The 14,514-nt window shown below is 44.7% G+C and overlaps 1 protein-coding gene and 1 long non-coding RNA gene across 3 annotated transcripts in view; one reads left to right on the forward strand and one right to left on the reverse strand.

Moving 5' to 3' along the window:
* The window catches only part of LRRTM4 (leucine rich repeat transmembrane neuronal 4), an 871,250-nt gene that overhangs the window by 743,137 nt on the left and 113,599 nt on the right, over window positions 1-14,514 (reverse strand). The gene's annotated exons all lie outside the window — the stretch shown is intronic.
* Window positions 9,313-14,514, forward strand: part of LOC134935072 (uncharacterized) — a 112,252-nt gene continuing 107,050 nt past the window's right edge. Inside the window, exons 1-2 of the long non-coding RNA XR_010179877.1 lie at window positions 9,313-9,389; window positions 10,789-11,236. This is a non-coding gene — a long non-coding RNA (uncharacterized LOC134935072). The remainder of the gene's footprint in view (window positions 9,390-10,788; window positions 11,237-14,514) is intronic.

The following is a 14,514-nucleotide window of genomic DNA, read 5'->3' on the forward strand; positions in this document are numbered from 1 at the left end:
TTACACTCCCCCTGGAGGCGGCGACTATTTGAACGCAATATAGCAAAGTTAGCAGCCCAGCAATCAGGTCTGAATCACCCCCAGTGTCCATTATTAACAATGGGGACTGTGTGGTCTTGGACAATATAACAAACCTTCATGCTTGTCCACTCATGTCTGTGTGTATGCAGAGTCGGACTTGCCCACAGGGCATAGGGGAAAACCCTCGGTGGGCCACACTGCCAGGGGTGGGGGGGAGTTGGGGGACTGTGCACTTGAATTATACATTATAGTATTATATACATATGTTACACCATACTGCACAGGACTATTGTGTATTCTCTACAGTGATCAGAGGCGTAACTGTGGGAGGCAACGGAGTCGGCTGCCACTGGGCTCCTGCTCTGTAGGGGGGCTGTTTGCTGTGTAATAGGTCATGGGTTCAGTCATCCTGGGTATGACTAAAATAATTGTTAGAGAAATAATCAGCACTGAGAGGGACTGAGCAGATCTATGTAGTGTGTGGCTGCACAGATGCAATGGTTTTGTTTGAACTGACAGTTCTAGCTTCAGGTGGTATTCATGTGACCGGCGGTCGGGAGACCGACAGTCACATGATCTCCACCACCATCCCGACCGCTCACTATCCCAATGGTCGGCATGCCGACCAACAGGGACTATTCCCACTCATGGGTGTCCACGACACCCATAGAGTGGGAATAGAACCCGTGGCGACCGCAGGTCGCCACCTAGCCCGCAAGGGGCTTGCTGCACTCGCCCCTCCCCGCCGGGATCCCGGTAGTACGCCGGTCAGCCGTACTACACCCCTAGCTTCATATCGTTAGAATCTGCAGTCTTGCTATGCAGGAGCAAATAGCTTTATCAGTAAGGTGTCTATTTTCAGTGTAACAGGTCATGGACTCTAATCCTGGTAACGACTGCTAAGAAAGGTGTGATTCAAAATAAGTGGCAAAGAAATATATATATATATATATATATATATATATATATATTATATACACCCATTTATTTATTCAGAACAACATATATATATATATATATATATATATATCGATACAAACATATATTTATCTATATATATCTATATATAGTAGGCACTGGGCACCAATATTTATCTTGCCTCCGGGCATTTGGGGCGAACTTACGCCACTGTACATTATCATGCGTACAGTAACAATATTTTCTTCATGCACCAGTCTGACACTATGTGTATGCAATGCATGACCTACAGTAAGAACGTGCAGGCACAAGAGCACTACAGAAGCCGACTGTGTAGTTTCCAGTTTCAGCAAACAGTGACGGGAAAACAGGTGTTAGAATTTGATGGACAGCTGTTTTCATAACTTAAAGAAATTGATGATTTTCAGGGAGATCACATCGCTAATTCTGACTTACCATACACTGATGCGTGGTAAAACAGACCAGTACCACCCTCATAAGCAATGTCTGATTTAGCTAAAAGGCAGAACAGATGGACTGCTGGATTCATGTAGGTATAAACAGTTACATTATTTGTAAAGTATAACTGAACATAACATACATTGGGACAGATGTACTAAGCCTGGAGAAGGCATAAAGAAGTGATACAGCGGTGATAAGTGGAAGGTGACAACGCACCAGCCAATCAGCTCCAATATTTAATTTGACAGTTAGGAGCTGATTGGCTGGTGCGTTATCACCTTCCACTTATCACTGGTTTATCACTTCTTTATGCCTTCTCCAGGCTTAACACATCTGCCCTATTGTTTATTACTTCTACTTGTCTTCTCGTGCTGGACAAATAAGGGCAGATCATTGTAATATGTGTGGTCAGCAAAACAACTATCTGAAATAAAAATATATGTAATATAAAATTGGAGCAACTACGTGTTCAGTGGTCTGCTTAAATATACCCAGTATGTGACTAGTGTAAGGAGACCATGATGTGAATTATGGGTCTTGAATGAGCTTCCTAAACCCTAAAACACATTTGGAGAACTGTTGTGAAGAAATGAACATATACTACTCAGTAGCGGATCTTGCTACGGGCACACAGGATTTTTGCCTGGGGCGCCTCCTTTCGGAGGGCGCCGCCGCCATCTGGAAGGCACTGCCGCCATCCGGAGGGCGCCACCGCCGTGGCAAGATCTGCTACTGGTGGTGCCCCCCGGTACTGTGCGGTGCTGTGCTGTCACTGCTGTGCAGTGCGCGATGATGTCATCGCACACCGCACGGCATTGTGGGACCGGCACATAGACGCTAGGGGTCATAATTGACCTCTAGTGTCTATGCTGTGCTATGGGAGAGACGTCATGACGTCTCTCCCATAGATCCGAGGAGTGGCGCCGGTGGCCGAAGACGGAGGTCAACAGCGGTTGGGAATCAGGAGCGGGGATGGTGAATATTCATTTATTTATTTATTTTTTATTTATTTTTTTGTAAGCGGCACAACTCTACTGGGGGCACAAACGGGGGCACAACTCTACTGGGGGCAATACTACTGGGGGCACAAATGGGGGCACAACTCTCCTGGGGGCACAAACCAGTGACGTGCAGTGAGGTCAGCGTGTGGGGAGGCATACATGGAGGTGGGTCTGACCACCCCCTGCCACACTGTGCCTACCTGCACAGCCACCCCCTGTCACATTGCACAGCACACATAACACACCCCACACATAACACCCTCACCCCCACTCCGCAGCAGGTGACAACCCCTTCCTCCCCCCCCCCCAGCCCTGCAGCAGGTGACAACCCCTTTCTCTCCCCCCCGCAGCAGCTGACAACCCCTTTCTGTTCCCCCCGCAGTAGCTGACAACCCCTTTCTCTCTCCCCCCCTCAGCAACTGACAACCGCTTCCCCACCCCCCCAGCAGCAGCCAGCAACCCCCTTCTCTCCCCCTGCAGCAGCTCTCACCTGCAGTGATGTGCCTCAGACGGGCAGATCAAGTGATGGGCAACACGCATCTGGAGGGAGCGGTCAGCGGCTGGTGAACCTGCAGATCCGGCTGCTCCTGAGCTGCGGAGCTGCAGAAGCTCCGTGGTTGAGCTTTGTCATCAGACAGGTCCCGTGGCACCTGGAACCTCTCTGTCACAGGCTCTGGGGTGAAGGTCCAGGGAAGGAGAGCATAGAAAACTTGGCTGGCTCGGGGGTTCATCTGGCAGTCCGCCCCAGTTACCGCTGTCCAATAACATCTGCACCACTGACAGGGGCGTGCCTTGATGTGGGTTGAAGGCACAGCCCCATCAGTGAGGCAGATATACAGGTTCCGCTTCTCCTCATTTTTTCAATGGGATTTTAGTGCTCAAGTCTTGGCCCCGCCCCCTGCCCGCCCGCGCTTCATACACTTTATTATAGTCAGTGGGAGGCAGCGCTCTCGCTGCCTCCCATGTAGATGTGGCTGCATTTTTCAAGCACTAATGATTAGAATACTACAAAGCAGATATTTATGATACTTTACATGTATTATTATAATAATCTTCTGTGTATTATTTTAATCATTATGACAGGGGAGGCACTGCCTCCCCTGCCTTCTCCCTGACTGCATTTCCCTGGCACAAACGGGGGCACAACTCTACTGGTGGCACAAACGGGGGCACAACTCTACAGGGGGCATAACTGACCATGCCTCTTTATGAAGCCACGCCCCTATTTTTTCTGAGGCGCCACAAGGGCTAGAACCGGCTCTGCATGTACTGTACATGTGCCACCTCTTTATCACATACTGTAGTTATTGATTCTCCAGGAAGAGTACCTGAATGCCTGCAAGGTGGGAGAGGGTGTGCAGCCATAAATCGTGTGACATCAAACCTCACTCATTTCAGTAAACACCACATGGCCCTACCACTGCTGGAGCAATTCTTTTCAGCCTGGAGAGGCACTTGGCAGCGTAACCTTAGCATACTTATTGACTTTTCATTTATCCCCTCCGGGTAACTCAGTGTGTAAAATGGTACTTTATCTCCGCCAACTTTATCTCTCTCCAAGGCTTAATACATAGACCCCTTATGTCCTTCCGGCCCAGCCCCCTCTCTGTGGTGCCAAAAAATACCCTGCTACAATCCTGTAGCTGACCTCAGCACTCTGTACTCAAGGCATGTAAAGTAGACATACTGTATATGCATTAGGATCCTGTTAGGATCCCGGAGTTCAGGAACCCGGCAGTCGGAATACTGACTCCAGAATCCTGACACTCCTGGTTATACCGGCACCAGGATCCGACATGGATTGAAATGCCGTCACCAGGATCCAGAATGCCGGGTTCTGGAACAAAGGACTATTGGGACTCAACACTGCAGGGGTGGGGGGATTAGGTTTAGGTTGGGGGAGAGTTTAGGCGTCACTGGGGGTAGGGTTACTGCGGGAAAGAGGGTTAGGGGATTACGGGAAGTATAGTTTCTAAGTAGGCATCTGTGCGTCGGGATCCTGAGTGTCGGAAAGCCACGCTCGTTTTCTGACTGCCAGCATTCCAAGCGCCGGGATCCCAATACCATGCCTATGCTTTATACAGCAATCTGTAAAACGACGCACTGTGTGAAAGTTTTCTACTTTGCAAATGCATACACAGCAGTGACACTTACTAATAAATAATTACTAAATGAAGTTCATTCATTGACCTAGTCCGCCTGCATAAATTGCATTACTACAGTATTTGCAAGTCCCATTATGCTGTTTATATTAAATGCAGGCTACAGAGTGAATAAAACCATCAACTCATAACTTTAATCTGAAGCAATCTTTTATACTATAACATGATGAATAGTAAAACAGTAATCCCAACATTGATTTTTAATGAACAGATAGCAGGAACTATTACATACAATATCATATCAAATGTTTTCTATTCATGAAGCTATTGACGCCTGTATATTATTATAATTATTATTATTATTATTTTTTAAGGTTGGACTGATGCTGCCAGATTTGCTGTGCGGCTATGTTTCAAGATCATGCAGGTTTTCAATTAATCAAAGTCATTTTGGCTAGGCGGCAAAAATCAATGTGTCTGCAAGGATACAGTGAGCGAGAGCCGAAGACGTGGGAGCAAGATAATCAAATAGAAAGTAATGAGAGATATGTGAGCAGGTCTGGAGAATGGGGTAGAAAGCAGCTATATTGCTCTGATTTGGGTCAGAACTTCTGTTGCATCATAAATCAGCATCTGCAGAAAGGCTCTTTGTCGTGTTCTGCCAAATGTCTGGAGCGTTCCTTACAAAAGGTCAGGGGCGGATATTCAGACTCTGAGCTGCGAAACTCCAGACAGGGAAAAAACCAGCAGTGGCTGCAACTTATTGACTGGGAAATAAATAAGTCTCAAAGGCCCAGACACCCACATATATATTCAAGACTGCAACCCCTATAAGATATATTGTCAGAACTCAGAGAACAAGGAAAAAGTGCCCAGAAATGAAACAGCAACCATAAAATCTATGTTCCAGCAGGGAGGCAGGAAGAATAGTCCTCTAAACTAATAGATTACCGGGCTATCGCAACGGTCTTTGAAGCATGAAGCTGCTGTACAAAGATATAGGGATTGACTCACAGAGGACACATCGAAATCATTGACGGAAATGTGAACAAGACTTGAAGAGTTGGACATGTTTAATACAAATCTCAGAACAATAATTTGGCTGGGTGGGTATCGTAGCAAGATGCTGTGGGGTAAGAGTTACAGTAGATGATGTGAGCATTTTTCTTCACTTTGTGTGAACATACTGTATCATAAATGTTTGATTGGCATGAGTCTTGATGAACGGAGGTGAGAAGATAAGACATCCCATAAGAGCCACTCCATTTATCTACTCCGTGCTACTAGAAGTACATGGCCTACAGAATGCATCTTCCTTTTTTTATTTTAACTCTACTGCTACATTCTGTGCCCAATGATCTTATAAGCCCAGTCAAGACATAATCAACATTTGCTCTTTAATTCTGTCAAGACGGCTGCTGAAGAGGTGCACATAGAGATGTCTAATTTCCATCTTCAATATCTCAATGGGGCTCCTCATCCATAAATCCTTGTAATGCACCTGCTGTCATAAATATTCATTTTCCTATTAAATACAGTAGTATATTCGTTATATATTATTATTGCTATTTGTTCCAGAAATACTTCATTTTCTTAAATAAGTTTCTTCACTTTCCTGCATAATGCCAATGGCTCCAGTATGTAAATGAAATGCTGGGAACTCTAGACTCCATTTTTCGGGCAGTGAATTTAATATGTAATTAAATATATATACCATACTGTATGTATCATGACACTGTAAGTATGGATAAAGCTAAGGGCCCTTATTCATTAGTGATCACTTGTGTGATCATCTGATTATCAGGAAAGTATGCAGTCGCAGGACCCGGTCTGTGCATTTGCAGAATGGTTCCTGCATGATCGCAGCCATCCGTCCGTAAGCTTCTGCCTGATTCACAGGCAGAGGCGTTGGGGGACAGAGGAGGGACAGCCAGCGTTGTCAGAAAGGGGGGTCTGCATGTAAAGATGCAGATTTCTGGGCCTCACAAGGCCCTCTGTGATAGTTAGTTTAAAGCTTCCAAAGCTGGCTGCCTGCGGGTAACAGTGCGATGATTCGTCACGATGTTGATCCCAGTTTGTGATGCTGGTCACAACGCTGGGAAAGCAAATGCAGCAAGGAGGTGTTTAACACCTCCTACCGCATTTGAATTTATAGTGATAACATTTGCAGAGCTGCCTACGTGCACTGCTGAATGAGAGCCTAAGAGTGTGGTATTGAAGGGTGTGGTATTGAAGATCGACCACACTTAGGTCGACAGTGTCTAGGCGGACCACTATTGGTCGACAGTAACTAGGTCGACAGGGATTCTAGGTTGATAGAGTCTCTAGGTTGACAGGTTAAAAGGTCGACATGAGTTTTTTAATCTTTTTTTGGTGTCGTCACCATACAGTGACTGGGAACCCCATTTAGTGCACCGCATCCCCTCGCCATGCTTCGGGCACGGTGCCTGGTTTCGCTACTGCTGCGCTCGGCACAGGTTACCATTCCCAATCGTAGTCCACGTGGATTGTAAAATATGAAAAAGTAAAAAAAAAATAGTTTTTTTTAAACACTCATGTCGACCTTTTGACCTGTCAACCTAGAACATGTCAACCTAGAGACCCTGTCGACCTAGTTACTATCAACCAACAGTGGTCAACCTAGGCAATGTCGACCTAAGTCTTGTTGACCTAGAGACCGGATACCGACAGGCCCACAGTGGCAAATAGCAACAGCATATGTTGCACTTAACATCATACAAGAATAATGTGGTGTATAATTAGTTAGGTAAGTGAACCCAATATTCATAAAAATACAGCCTCATGTTATAACTGGAGGATCCTCTTCTCCGAAGGGTCTGCGTCTCTTAAAGGTTTTCTGGCAGTGACCCCTGTACACCCAGGATTGAAACTCATAGAACCTACCAGCAGGTTTTCATGCCTATAAGAGCCGCTTTTCCCATAAGGCTTGATGCGCCTACCGGTACTGGGATGCCCACCAGGATGTATGCCGCTGGCGATAGTAAGAGCTCAACCCCTGAGTGTCCTGAATCAATGCCAGTGAAAGCGAAAGACCAAAAGAGGATAGGAGCTTCTCTAAGACAAGGGACTGGAGAACAAACAATAGACACTTAGGGGTCTTTTTACTAAGCCTTGGGTGGAGATAAAGTACTAGCCAATCGGCTCCTAACTACCATGTCACAGGCTGTGTTTGAAAATTGACAGGAACTGATTGGCTGGTACTTTATGTCCGTCCACTTTATCTCCATCGAAGGCTTAGTAAATAGACCCCTAAAACACAGAACTCTCCCAAACTCTGTACAGCTTTCGGATGAGGAGAGAACATAAAGTACATACACAGACAATACACTACAGAAATAAGTTAGACCAAAACAACGAAGAGACAGGGCCACTGTCTTTGGAGGTACTGAGGGTCTGCAGGTGAGGTAGATAACTAAGGAAACACAAGACTGTATAGCAAGAAGACGAGGAGTACTATAAGCAGAAATAACAAAAGCTATCAAGACAGATAATGCAACTGACATAGAGTAGGAAGCTGATGATTATGTACTGACACAGGGCTGGACACATGGATGCTGAATTGGATGCTGATAATTGCATAACTGACAGAGAGCTAAACCCAGGTATAACTGAATTGGATGCTGATGACAATAAAACTGACACAGAACTGAACATAGGAATACTGCAGAGGACAGTAACAGAATAACCAGAGATTTACACAACTAGTACTAGAACCTAGAGACAAGGGCTCTCGCTGCAACCAGGAACTATGACCAGCAAGGAGTGAGAGACAGACAACACATATATAGGAGACAAGAGCCAATGAGAGTCACAGTACAGCCAGCCTCCCCTAATTACCAACTCTCTGCAGCTGTGCTTCTGCACCTCCACCAGGCTCCTGATTTTCACAAGAAACATGCAATGAAGCATTCCCAAACAGGTGTGTAGCCAGCTTCCAGGTTGCTAGGAGACAGCCAGGAACACAAACAGAAATGAGCCGCAGCAGGGACTCATAGCACCTCTTAAATCACCAGGGGCTAGTGATATTAATGAGACATGAAGACATTTGCCCCTTCAAACTAGCCAAATCACTGAGATACAAATAACTGTGTGCTTCATGTCACAGCTTACCTCCCAAATATCACACATTTAGGAGGTAATCTTCTGGTTCTAGACACCTTTTGCCTGTGGATCAGAAGTGTTGTGACTGTGGCAGAGCATTGGATAAATGGGTGCAGTGTGCATAGCAATTTGTGAGTTTTGGAAGAGAAGGGGAGGGTTGTAAGTTGTAGACTAGCTCATTAAAAGTGCTAGTTACTCCATTGGGTGAGGCCATACCCCTGCTATGACATGGTAGAGCCCACATTGTGACATGCCCACACTCTTTATCCCAGGTCGCAGCACTCCAAAGTTGGCCTTAGTGATGTCAATAGCTTCTAATGTACTGTAGCTATAGATTAAATGTTGCTTCAGTCCATATAATGGATATCTCCCCTGAGTGAATGTGACAAATTCACCTTTATATGTTATACAGGTTGTTCCCAAACGTCGTCCCCAAAGCACCCCAGCAGCCCAAGGTTTAAATGTATTCATGCTTAGGCACATGTGGCTTAATCAGTATCTCAGTCAGTTTGATTATATCATCTGTGCAGAATCAGGGATAAACCTGAAGCCTGGGCTGTTGGGGGGGGGGATTTGAGGGACGCGTTTAGAAACTACTGTGCTTAACCATACACAAGGACTCACACCATGCAGTTTAGGCATAGTATTGTACATCTAACATATTCAATCTATTCTGAGGTGCTGTGCATTCATTTTCTATCACCCTGAAACAGCAGCGGCGTTGGAAGGATCCTATCACGTCCCCACCTCATGGCTGCAGCAGGTGAATTTTCCCTACAAAAAGAAAATAGGCCTGTTTTACAGTACAAGGTATTTTTTAAGTAAAAACATATAGCTTAATTTTAATAAGAAGATCTACTGTATATAGGATAGGATTGGTTACAGTGGGTGTGGAATAGCTTTGGATCTACTGTGTATTTGCCCTTTAGTCAATAATTAGTGACAGCTAGTTAAACATATCTTCTTGTACAGAACATTATTTAGGCCTCTTTTTTTCTTTTCCAGAAACACACTGATATTTTTAGTTCTAAACACTGGAAACCATGAGGGGTGAGATGTACTTAGCCTTGGAGACTGATGAAGTGGAGAGAAATAAAGTGCCAGCCAATCAGCTCCTACCTGTTGATTACAGGCTGTGTTTGTAAAATGTCAGGAGCTTTGCTGCACGTGTGTCCCTCTTCGGATAATGAGAACGTTGGGAGGTATGCTTTATCTCTCTCCAGTTTATCTCTACCAAGCTTTGATAAATCTCCCCCTTAGTGAGTAAGTGTTTTCCAGTGTCAGTAAGTATACCCAGTGCATGCAGCTCTTTAGTGTATATACTATCTATATATTTTCCTTACAAAAATGGCTCAGGATCGATTGCCTTGGAAAATGAGTACCCTACCAATCCAGTGGTAATGTCCTATACCTTCTTTATAATGGACCCCAAGAAATGCCAAGTATTTTACTAAGGCACAAAGTGCTTCCATGGTGGCACTTAATTTAACACACAAAATGGCCGCCCCACTGTTTACAGACAGCAGGTGCATTTTAATCTTATTTACAGCAAACCATTCAAAGTTAATATCCGATTGGTAAAATGTTTTCCATTATTTTGACCAATCTAATGTGTTTGACCTGCATTTTACCATGCACTTAAAGGCTTCATCATGTTCTAAAGCAGTGTGTTGGGGAAAAACATGGAGGAAGCACTTACTTGATAAAAGTGCGCCACTCAAATCTTTAACAGCTAGTTGCTTTCTTATACAGTGTAGACCAGATGTGACTAATGTTAAGTAATGGCTGTATTTGATTGCTAGTACTATGTTGTTTAATATAAATATGTGTGGGTTTTTTTTATATTGTATGTGTGTGTTCATTTTTATATAATGGGCGCTCAGGTTATTCAAGTGCAAATGGAAGATTGTGGGATTTAATTCCCAGCCTACAGTATGTCACCTTATTAGGTGAAGGACTTTCTATAGGGTCATGGGCAATGATCCCTTCATTACAATATTGTATGTGGAGATTGATTTTTACTCCATTATCTCTTTATGTAAAATGTGTATAATGAAATAATGATCAATTTGTGTCTATTGTGTAGAACTACAGGTTTTATATGTTATGGTATAATTAGAATGCAACAACTGGAGTTCATATGCTTTTATGTTTTTTAACAGTTACTACCACAAGGGAAAGAGAGGTACTTATGATATTCTCTTCACATCGATCATTAATCTGAGTTAAAATTTACATAACATAGATGAAGAAGGGATAGAACATCTGTTCCAATTTATACTGGACTGTTGGGAAAAATTCCCCCTCCTATTACTGGGCCATACTGAACATCTGCAGGGACACTCCCAGGTGCCCTCTTAAGGGCAAAGGGGAAATTTCAAAGGGGAGTTCTCCCACAATACTACAATTGCAGCTACAGCCACTGAGAGCAATGCTTGCCCGCCACTCAGAGCATCATCTGTAAACAAAAGGTAGAAAATCAAGAAAGAACACCACAAACAGCAAGGCGGACCTTCACCGAGAGAACCACCATCATGATGAGCAGTAAATGAGGGTGGTAAGAAACTCCATCAGGAAAGAAGTAGAGCCCTCCACTCTCCAGGAAATACTGTAAGTACTGTAAAAATACCCACCCTTTCTTACACCTAATAGGTCAACCCAAATTCCCAAAACTTGTCAGTCAAGTGAATTTCCTAACATGACTAATCTAGTCTCAATGCTGTACCGTCACCCACAAACACATGTACTTATGTCCCCTCAAACGTAATTAAGCACTCATTTCTCCTAGGAACTCATCAGATGCTGAAACTTTGATAATACAGCAAACAAGTTTTCTAGTAAATTGCATTACCAGCTGATGTACCTGTGCCTTGGTGAGCAATGCTCTATGGACGAAGCTATCAGGGCCTAATGCAGAGCTGGATGCAAATGAGCCCCAAATTAAAGGCTTATGGCGCAACTTTGGTGGCTAGTTTTGAGCTTTAGCATCTTTTTTGCATCTCAGTCACGCACAAAAAGGATAGTAGACTACTGAGGGCTAGAATTTGGCTAGAATAGTCCTTGTTGCACTGCGATAGTGCGCAAATCTACTGGTGGTGTACAGGGTACATACTATGTGCACTTCTTGCATAGGAGTGAGGAAAAGACGCACATTCAGTAAAAAAATACTGAGTGTCGGGGGGAAGGGGGTGGTATAGTTGCATTTTAACGCAGTGTAACAAACCAGGCTGGTTAGTGAGGACACATCTGTGTGCAAAGTTGCTACTGCCACCAAGATGCATGTGGCTCTACACCATTAGCATAAGTACCCAGGTTCCTTGAGGCATACAGCACATACATTAACACCTACAGTATGTTTGTAACCACTGTTGGATTTTACCTAAGGACTGCAGGACTGCAGCTCCCCCAGTAAAATCACCACACACCCAATGAGCCTCCCAAACCCCAGTAATCATACCAGCCTGACATTCTCAGAGGAAAACAACACTTCCCACAGGGATGCCAGTCTGGTGTGTAATTAGCAGAGAGAGCTTTCTTTGTGAAGCCACTCCCACTGTTCCATCAGCAGGCTTATCATGCTTCAATGGGCTGAAGCAGATGCAGCCACTTAGGAGGAGATACGGGCAGGATCCCGTCAGTCTGGATCCCAGGAGTCTAAATACTGATGTCGGAATTCGGATATTTCTTGGAATACCAACGCTGGCATCCCAACTAGGATCACAATCCCGGCGCTGGAATTCCGACCGCCTGGAACTCAAACGAGTGTTTGCTGGGCCGCCGGAGAGGTAAGCCACGGGGAGGGGTTAGGAGTAGGCTGTGGAGGGGGAGTTAGGGTTAAGCTGCGGGGAGGGGGGATTAGGTAATTATACTTAAGGTAATTATACTTACCTTTCCCCTGCCGGAATACTCACCATCCCGACTGCCGGGATGGTGAGTATATCAAACTAAGGGATCTATTTACTAAGCTTTAAACGGAGATAAAGTGAACTGAAATAAAGTACCAGCCAATCAGCTCCTACTATGTCAAAGGCTGGGTTTGAAAAATGACAGTTAGGAGCTGATTGGCTGGTACTTTATCTCTGTGCACTTTATCTCCATCTAAGGGTTAGTAAATAGACCCCTAACCCCCCTATGAGCCATTCTGTATGTATGCGCACATGCTGGTTGTGATCATGTGACTGGTGGTGTCACCTAATGAAGGCGCAGCGACATTCTCCCTTCTACCACAAAGGTGAGAGCTGCTGCTGTTTTTAACCATTTGTTTTGCTTGTGAAATACAGTATGCATTCACTATTAAACTTTAATAAACTTAAACAAAGTAATACATCAGTACAAGATCATTTTTAAAATTGCTAAAACACACACACAGAAAAACAATTCATACACAAGCAATGAAGAAAATACAAAAAGCCAAACACAAGCACGTCAATACATCTGGTGACAACATCATCTTCAGCATTGTGCATATACCAAACAAGAACCATTTGACATTACATGTGTCGACAGTGAATGTGAAAGTCGACATTGTGACTACTGACTACATACTGTACCATTAGTTAGTGCTATTTTGACCGTTTGCCTGATCTGTTTATTCTCACATAGTCACTCATTCCCAACTTAGTATTAAAAATAGGTGTATTCAATTGATCATTTTCTTTCATACCAATACTGTACTGTACAGGGTCGGTTCTAGTGGCACCTAGGGTGAAAGTTTCATTTGGCGCAACCCCCCCAACCCCCACCAGCAGGTAAAACAGGGTTAGTGCGCGCCTAAGGCCCACTTAAAAAATAGGGGCGTGGCTTCATAGGGGAGGGGTGTGGCCACAGTTATGCCCCTTGTAGTTATGCCCCCTGTAGCTGTGCCCCCAGTAGTTGTGCCCCCTGTAGTTGTGACCCTGTAGTTATGCCCACAGTAGATTGGCCCCCAGTAGTTGTGCCCCTTGTAGATGTGCCCCTGTAGTTATGTCCCTAGTAGCGCCGCTTACAAACACAAAAAAAAACACTACTCACCAGCCCCGCTCCTACTTCCCGACCGCTGTTGCCGCTCCTCTCTAAGGGAGAGATGTCATGACGTCTCTCCCATAGCACAGACACTAGAGGTCAATTACAGCCCACGGCGCCTGCTGCAGCCGGAGTGCGGGATGCGGGGTGCAGGTGGGCAGCGGGCACCTGCGGGGTGACTGCAGCTTATCCCACAGGCCCCAGGGCCCCAGGGGCCCAGCCGACTTGCCCGTGCCTAGATCCGCTCTACAGTCATTTCCCTCCGTAACAGTACATGGCATATTGTATTACTCTACATACTACACATTTACTAAACCTTTTTCAGTAAGGAATATAAAAAAATCTTTATCATTTGGAGTAAGTGGATGTTGGTGGGCCTATTTTGCAAGGGTGACCTGGAGACGGTAATGTCTTTATTAATCTACCCTGGTTTGGGATGACCCGTTTTTCTTACACAGCTTTACCTGGGTCCTCTATAGATACACCAGTTTATAGAAGTCCTTTTGTTGGAAAGCGGCACTTAGTGCATGGAAGGAGTCTGCTATAAACACGGCCCCAAGCAATTGATCTGCTTGGACGACGAAGGGAGCAGCGGCAGCTACGGTGAAATAAAAAATGGGAAATAAAACAAAGAAAAAGAATATAAAAGCTAAGAGCCTTCAGTAGGGCAATCAGATCATGTAGGAATTTAAGCAGAAGATCAGTGGGGAAGGCATTAAAATTTCATTGAGAGTCTGGTGTAATATTTATTACATGTTCTATGCCCCATTGGTCTTCATTCCTCTTCACACTAACATGTAATAAACATTATACAGTCTCTGCATTATTCCCCTCATTTTTCTAGCCTGCGTGAAATGTAAGAGGCTGATCGTTCATGCTTGGCTCAA

The sequence above is a fragment of the Pseudophryne corroboree genome, chromosome 6, assembly GCF_028390025.1.
Source record: "Pseudophryne corroboree isolate aPseCor3 chromosome 6, aPseCor3.hap2, whole genome shotgun sequence".
Lineage (NCBI taxonomy): Eukaryota > Metazoa > Chordata > Amphibia > Anura > Myobatrachidae > Pseudophryne > Pseudophryne corroboree.